The sequence below is a fragment of the Anser brachyrhynchus genome, assembly GCF_964034855.1.
Source record: "Anser brachyrhynchus genome assembly, chromosome: 2".
Classification (NCBI taxonomy): Eukaryota; Metazoa; Chordata; class Aves; order Anseriformes; family Anatidae; genus Anser; species Anser brachyrhynchus.
The window spans coordinates 70,029,246-70,037,465 of record NC_137695.1 but is presented as its reverse complement, the minus strand read 5'-3'; the positions used below and the strand labels follow the sequence as shown (position 1 = coordinate 70,037,465).

The 8,220-nt window shown below is 36.0% G+C and overlaps 1 long non-coding RNA gene across 2 annotated transcripts; it reads left to right on the top strand.

Annotated features, from left to right (window-relative positions):
- The first annotated feature begins 427 nt into the window (after positions 1-427).
- LOC308191049 lies at positions 428-5,978 on the top strand. 2 transcript variants are annotated; one of them, XR_013947676.1, is made up of 3 exons: positions 428-1,061; positions 1,654-1,758; positions 5,662-5,978. It is a non-coding gene; the product is annotated as an uncharacterized lncRNA (long non-coding RNA). The 2 variants fall into 2 exon arrangements; XR_013947677.1 differs by lacking the exon at positions 428-1,061 and adding an exon at positions 1,330-1,558.
- The last annotated feature ends 2,242 nt before the right edge of the window (positions 5,979-8,220 follow it).

Below are 8,220 nucleotides of genomic sequence, written 5' to 3'. Positions count from 1 at the left end.
GAATATTATTTATAAATAAAACTTAGGCATATAGGAAAATGGGTTTGGTCCAGCAGTGTGCTTGTACCTTGAAGACTGTGGCTAGCTGGGAGTAGTGCTGTTGTAGTTACATTGTACGATTCTAGTAATTGCTTGAAGTAACACATGCTGAAGTGCTGTACTTGAAGGAGGACATAGAGCCAGACCTTGGCATTCTTGCAGACAACTGAAAAAAGGGATACTTTTCTGCTTTATTAGTGCTCCCCTCTGCTAATTCATTTTGTGTATTTGGAATATTGGGGATAAATATTAGCTAGGCACCGATACATGTGGATTTCTTACGCTTGCTTCTAATGCATCCTGTTTTATTTGTATAATATACATGGATAATAATAGAAGAGGAAAAAGAAATACAATTGTTCATATACTGTAACAGATACAGTGTTGTCTGTTCTGGGAGGGAAGAAGGAGGGTTATTTGATCTGTGTTTTAAGAGAAAGTGATACTGTGAAGTTGCCTAAGTTTTTAAGCTTTTCCTTTGAGGGAGATATGTGTGCTATCTGCATGCCTGGCTAGCTCTTTGATGATAAATTTGGACTCAGTTTTTAGTCAACTACAAGAAGGTGCCAAAAGCATTGGCATCTGTTTTAGAAAATTGGCAGAGTTTCCTTGGCTGTGAATTTCTTTATACTGTCTCATTACTTTACTCCTATCAGCTTTTACCTGCATGAAAAAAAAAAAAGACCAAAAGAAAAAGGCAAGAAAACCCTTTAAAACTCCAGTAGCTATTACAACAACAGAGTCTAAACCACTCAGGGTGAAGATTCTATAATTTCCACTCTTTACATATACTAGGTGCAATCAAACAACTTGAAGCAATAACACAGGGGGAAATATGTTTTACATAACTTGACTTCCAAATAACGATTATCCCTTCAAGGCTATTTGTTTTCCCAACAATCCTGCTGATTATAGGCTCTGTGTTAAACCTGTTTCAGATGATAACCTAGCTACACCCTGGCTTCTGTTACATTAACCAAATTATGTCTGCTGTGAACAGGCAAGAACTATGGGTGTCTCCTGTAAGTTGAAATGTTGTCTTAAGTGGGAACCTTATTGATTTCAGTGCAGTCAAGCCGTCACCTCTCGTATTGTAGTTGGCTATGTGTGACTGTTTGGTTCCCAAGAACTACATTGGTTTTGTTTTATGGTGAACAGGTTCTTGATTTTTTTTTTGCTTTAAGAATTCATTTGATAGTCTTGCAAATGCGAGGTGGAATTGTGCTCTGTTGTGAATTAGGTGACAAAATGAATGGGAGATTCTTTTCTACATCTGCAATGTATCATCTAAGCAGATCTGAAGTCTTGAGATCCTAGTTAGCTGTCGAGAACCTAGCCTCTGTCTTTTGTAATAAAATGTAGTCCCAAGGGAAATTGCATTCACATTTCATGCTTGTTGCTGCTGTCTTTGGACTGGTAGAAACAAGATGTTTCTGGGAGAAGAAATACCTCAGTTTAATTTTTAATCTATTTAACGTGTAGGGCTGTCACTGCAAAGCAGCTTGGGTTCTTAGTGCAGGTATCAACAACCCTTACTGAACCTAAAAGAAAGATGGTTCTTGTCTGGCTTTCCCTTTCCCGGAAACCTGAATTCCCTTTTAACTGTTTCTGAAGGTTGTCCTGCATCAAATTTGTAGTGTTTGAAGGAAACAGCTTTGGAAAGAAACTCATGGTGTTTACTAGTTCCTGGAAGATGCAGATCTCTCCAGCAGCTTGTAGGTACGCATTTTTTATCCTACCATTCTTCATTATGCCCTTTCCCTGCTGCAGCTTGTTGTTGCTTCCTAAAATGGGGATGGATTCCACCCTATCTTGAACTGACTGCCTGTGTAAAATAGATTAAGAACTTTTAATTTATGTGACAGAGCAAAAGAGAGCAAGCTCGATTTACCAGATTGCCATATACAGTAAACATTTTTGCTGTATATGATGTTGATGGTATTTTAACAAAACAGTCATACTTTTTTACACTTGTAGCAGATGCATGGTGAGAATTTAAATCTTTCTTCTGTGATATATTCAGTTATAATTCTTTTCTCTAATCTCTGAAAAGAGATGCTCTCTAAACGCATTTTATCAGATGGCTATTCTCATGTCAAAAGTTAAAGAAACAATAGGGAGTGAGGGACCAGAGAATTACCAATCTGTTACTGTTTGCTGAGACAGCACAACAGCAAAGAAATAGTTTAGAAATATTGTCAGGAAAAAGGTCCAAGTGAGAATCTGTTAATTTATGTATTTCAAAATTTAGGCATTGTGTGTGGATCTATAAAAGGTCATGGATTTTGTTAGAAATTACTTTTTTTTTTTTTTTTATTGCCTTAATGACTGTTTTCCTGTGGGGTTTTATATGTTTAAATGATCAGGGAAGGGAAGTAAATGATGTGTGAATTAGGTGAAAAAACATGTAACATAAATAGCAAATATTGTAATCTATTTCCACAGATATTTCAAGGAATATATTATTTGATTTTTTTTTCCTGCAATTTATTTGTTGAATATTTACAAGAGCGAAAAATATATACAAATAAAATCATAATTACTAATCATAATTAGTAGTACGTGCTGTGTAAATAATAATATGCCTCTGTGCTTTTCACCTTTGTTAGGGACAACTTATGCCCTTTCATCAAAATAATTTTGTATTTCATAATAAGGAATGCTGGAAAAATAGCAAGTTTATACAGAGACATGTTACATCTGAGACATGTTACACGCTTTTTTTCCTCTTATTTTAAAACCCAAGAGGTATTTCTTACAGTCATTTAAGAGTGACTATAAGATTCATTTCCCATTGCAAGTATTGTAGAACATCCATCTTGTCGCAGTGTCCTAAATATTGCTCAAAACAGCAGCTCTACAGTAAGTAAGAAACCTTACGGGGTTAAATTCATGCTTTCTGCCATACAAATGGCCTGCCAGGGGATTTAAGGACTTGGAACTGTACAGTGCAACTCAGGGCAGTAAGGTAAAATGCATGCTTCTGCATGTGTGCTGGCCTTCTACTGTTTTTGGCTTCTTTGGAGGAAAGGTTAGTAATCAAAATAGAATCACGCAGCTGTCACTGACTTTGTAAGCAGTTGTGGATATACTTAGTATTTTGTGACAAGTCGTGTTGTGACAAAATGCACTGAACACTCATTGTCTTCCCTACGATTTTGGCTTGATGAAGGATTGAATAAATTGGTTTTACATGTCACATTGCCTTTTAATAAAACTGACAATATTATTTGTCTGCTTTATAGATGCACTTATGGAATTTGGACATTTTGAAATATATATGTAGGAAATACTAATATGTAAATGTAATTGCTAGTGATTTTTACATTGGAAAGTCCTACACCTATGAAAGGTGAAGCCAAGTGACTAGGATAAGGAGGAAAAGCTGTTTGTAGCCAAATATATGCATAGCAGTAAAAAGGTTCATTCTATTTATTGAATTTTATTTGCTGTTTGTTTGGACTGTGTGGTGACAAACAGTAGCCTGTTACTAGGTAGTTATTGGATTGTACTTACGAGAGGGATAAAATAGATGAGAGGCTTGTGCATGCAGACATCCACTTGTGAGTGGAGTATTGAGATAGGTAGTCTCTTAGGAAAGCATAAGAATCTTTGAATTGCATAGTTTTATAATTATCCGAAACAGTGGGGAAAACAACTTCTGGTGCTCCAGTTTGTGGGGTATTGCCAGTATATGAGTCTTTAGTTTTATTTTTCTTTTGTTTGTTTCTCTGTTTTCTGAAATTTTAATATGTGTTTCCATGTCCCTTTAAGTATTACTGGAGGGTTCTGAATGGATTGAATGATCTTCACAGGTGTTCAGAGAGAAGTTACAGAGGCTGTTTAAAGCCACAAATATATGCACAACTCTGGATTGTAAAATGAAGTCATAATTTAATTTTTTTTTTTTAAAGTAAAGTACACATAAGTAGATTGAGAACTACCTTCCAGGTAGTATTAGCAATCAGCTCCCAAACTATGCTAAGAAAGTGGTGGGTCCTGTTCATTCCAGCTGCAATGCAGACTTGAGAAAGAGGTGGAAACTTTTCACTCTTTCCCCAGATTCCATAAAGTGACATTTGATGCTTAGTGCATAGTTCCCTCCCACCTCTTTTTTTTTCTTTTTTTTTTTTCTCCCCGTCTCTTTCATCTGTCTGCTTCTTAAGCAAGACAGAATTGCTAGAAAGAGTTTTGTGTCAGGAAGGTCAAGTCATTGAACTTTAAGGGGTATCAATTGCAATTGGATGGCAGCCCAATAGGAGGATCTCTTAATGGGGTGGAATAAGAAACTTACTTTTTAGTCTGTTTAAAGGTAATACTTAAATATGTGCTCCAAGGAATCAGTCTTTGATTTAGAATATTGTGTCTCCTGCTTTTCTGAACATGCAGGCCTTAGATCTTTCTATTATTAAACTATTTTTAGCTGATGAGAACTACTCTGAATTTGATTATAGTTTTTTTCCTTTCCTTTTTTTTTTTTTCTTCCTTAAACCACACCTCATCTGAAGATGGGAATGGTTGGGGATTTTCCTTCTGTTAGCTTTGTGGTGTATTTGAAAGATCTTTCTCACTTTCTTCTTTATTCATCTTTACTTACTGATAGCTAGAAATTTCCTCTGAAAGTCAAAAGCATAGAAATAGTCCTAGTTCACTGGATAAGCCATGCTGAGTAGCTGTTAGAACAAGAACTGCACAGACGCTGCAGAACTGGTACGTAGAACAAGAAGTGGAAGTGCTGGTCTCTTGAAGGGAAGTAAGGGAGCAAGGGGAGCACTATTTTTTTTTTTTTCCCAAGAACTGTCTGTCTTCTTCTCTCATAGACATTCATAGTCCAGATTTTAGTTGCATCTTTGTTTTACAGTTGTGTAGACAAACTGAAAGGAATTAAATTTGTGGAGGGTAAGTGCAGGTGTGGATAAAAATAACTATGGATAAATAGGTAAATGTTATTAAAAAAGAAATTATCTGAAGGTTAATAAACTGTTACAGAAGTTTGGCTTAAAAACAAAACAAAAAAGAAAAACACACACACACACGCAAAAAACACAACACAAAGTGCACACAAAACAAAACAAAGACCGCAAATACGAAACAAGTTTAGATGAGTATATGAATCTAGCAAATTTTAAGGATTATAGTCAGTGTAAAATGTGAGGTTTTTTTAGACAAGGACTTATCTGTATTTTGTTTACAACCAAGCTTTTTAATTGAAACTGTCATTCCACCATCCCAAACAAAGATGGATGTCTCAGTAGTGGATGAGTCTTCTGCTGCTCAACTCTAGAATTTACTGCACAATCACCCTTTTTATCCCTGAAGCTGGGGTGGGGGGGATAGGAGTAGAAGGGGGGTATCATTTCCGGAGATAGAAAAACTGCAGTAAAATACAGTAAGAAAAAAGAGCAATGTTGGCATAAGAATAAATAAGTATAAACTAACCATAAATTTATTAGAGTGGAAATTAGTAGGTACTTTCTGTTCTGTTTTGAGAAATGAGGTTCTGGAACTTCAATACTTCATTCTGATCGGAATGGTAGGAGTGGCAAACCCAAAACTTATGTAATGATTTAACGTAACAATTTTTTTGGTAACATTATTGTAATGCCTGTGTCTTGGTTTCAGTTTTTTGTCTTAGCAGATGGGGTTGACGGCCTAGAGGATCCCAATCAGTCTGATGTTTCCAGTGAAATCACTGAAAATATTGACATTCAGTGGATCTCCGTGTTGTCACTGAGAGGGAAGCAATATACAGCATCTAGAAGCTGCTATGTTGAAGAAAGTTGTATAGATTCAATAATAAAAATAGAAGAGAAATTTTCCAATGTAAGCATTAAAAATCACAGGTTTTTTTTCACTTTTTCTCTCCATAGTTCAGAGCATTACAAAACAAACAACAAACAAACAAACAAACAAAAGCTTGGAACACACACACACACACACACACAAAACACCAGAAAACCACAAAACGAAAGCTGTGAGTTGCATATGTGTGAGTGTTAATACAATACTACTAAAATATCAGGCATGAAATGGTGATTATCTTAACATCTATTCATTTAAAGGAATACAAAACACTGTAATTTGAGTGGCATCTCTTACCCATGAAGCATTATTCTCTCTCTTAAGCTTTGATTAGATACATCATGTGCCATTACATTCCACTACATTACATTTAATTTCTCTTACAAAAAGTAATAATGCTGCACATTAAAGTTAAACCTTAAAAACATGACAGAAGGTACTTTAACCTGCATTAAGAATGTATTTAGCTAGCCATAAAGCTTTTCTTTCCCCTTAAGATAAATACTCAAACACTTACATCACTTACGTAGGCACAATAGTTATGATAAAACAAATAGATTCCTATAATGAACTACATTTTTCTTCTTTTTTTCCCCCCTTTCTTCTTTTTTTCCCCCCTTTCTTCTTTTTTTCCCCCCTTTCTTCTTTTTTTCCCCCCTTTCTTCTTTTTTTCCCCCCTTTCTTCTTTTTTTCCTCCTTTCTTATGCTATGCTTGATATAATTATAAGGTTAAAAAAGGGGGAGGGGGGAGGGGAGAGAGGAAGTGTCTCTTGCTACAGCAAAGTGGAGAAATTTTAAGCACACCTGTCATCTGACAATCCCCAGGAACCCCTCTCCTCTTCTTAAGTCTTCTTCTCTTTGGCCAACAGCCAAAACCCACTTTAAAATAGTTTAAAAATCTGGAGATTCCCAGAGTTTTCAGTAGGCTGAATAGGCTGTTGAAACAAGCTAAAGGCTGACATCTCATTTACTTCAGGGATAATGTTATTTATGTAGCGTAAGAGTAACTACAGGTAACATAGTGGGACAAATCCTGCAGTCCTTAGATAATTCCAATTTAGGCTGAACTCTCTTTCAAGTCATCAATAAAGATGGAAATCTTCTATTTTGTGCTTTAATTAACAAAAACCAAAGACATAAATCTTTAATTTCTCACTAGTTGTTGGTATGTGAGGCCAGGTAAGAAGTAGTTATAAAGGAAATGCATTTTAATTTTAAATGTTTTGTCTCCAAGAAGTGGTGTTCAAAGGATTATGGCATTCATTTCCTTGTCTAATAAGGTTTTATGCCACACCCCTAAGTGCCATTTCTGAAGTGTTTTAAGGAACATCTTACAACAACAACAACAACAAAAGCCAATAGCCTAATTTTCCTTTCTTTCCCTCTTGAGGCAGTTAGGCAATTGGTACTGTTTTGTTTGTTTGTTTTTCAAATACTTATTTTCCTGGGGGAGGCTGAAGTTGGTGTGGAGCACTTTATTGCCCTTGTTGCAGTTTTGACAGCAGAAATGAAGGGAGGGAAGGTAAGAAGGTAAGAAGAGGATGCGTAATGGTCCTGGGCCAGGATGGACAGAAAAGGCTGTCCGTCATTTCCGCTCCTGTGATAGTGACCTGTTCCCAAGACACTCCAGTGCTCTACCCTTTCCAGTCCCTCACTGGGAATGGAAAATTGACAGAACTCTTTTTAAGAGAAGGAGACGATGAAGTAAATCTCTGGAAAACCTCAGACAAACTTTGTTACCAAAAAAAAAAAAAAGCCATTTTGCAATTAAAGATAGTTAAAGAGAGAGTTAGAGTTTTGCTGGAAAATTCATTAGCTAGTTCTGTCCTAGCTCCTCTTAAATCATTCCTTCACCTGCACACATCAGTGTCCACCAGAACAGCTTTAAATTGTCTGACTACTCTGTATCTGCTGTGTCTTGTCAGCTTGTGAACTCAGAGTTATGTGGTTTAGTTATATTAAAAAAGTATACATTTGAACCTATCCTATGAACAGCTCAATATCCTTTCAAAGTCCTCTCAGAGACTTGCCTTTTTATTGACAGATTCTGTTCTTCCATTTTAGAAACTCGCTTTAGAAACTCCTCTTTAATTACAAAGGAGTATCTGAAAGGAGTTGCTCATTTTAATGCTGACTTTGACTATGGCATAGGAGACAGTCATCAATAGGTCCTCATAATTTACACTTAACCTTTTAGTCTTTCATGTTTATTCACTCTCTGCTGTAGATAACATCATTACTTTTGTTTTTGTCACTAGTATCTATATCAAAGACATAAGTTGTGAGGATACATCTAAAGGCAGTTTTCCAGTGGGATTCCGAACTGTATTTTCTTCTGAAACTGAGATGTAACAGTGTTGATGTATGTATACACACAGT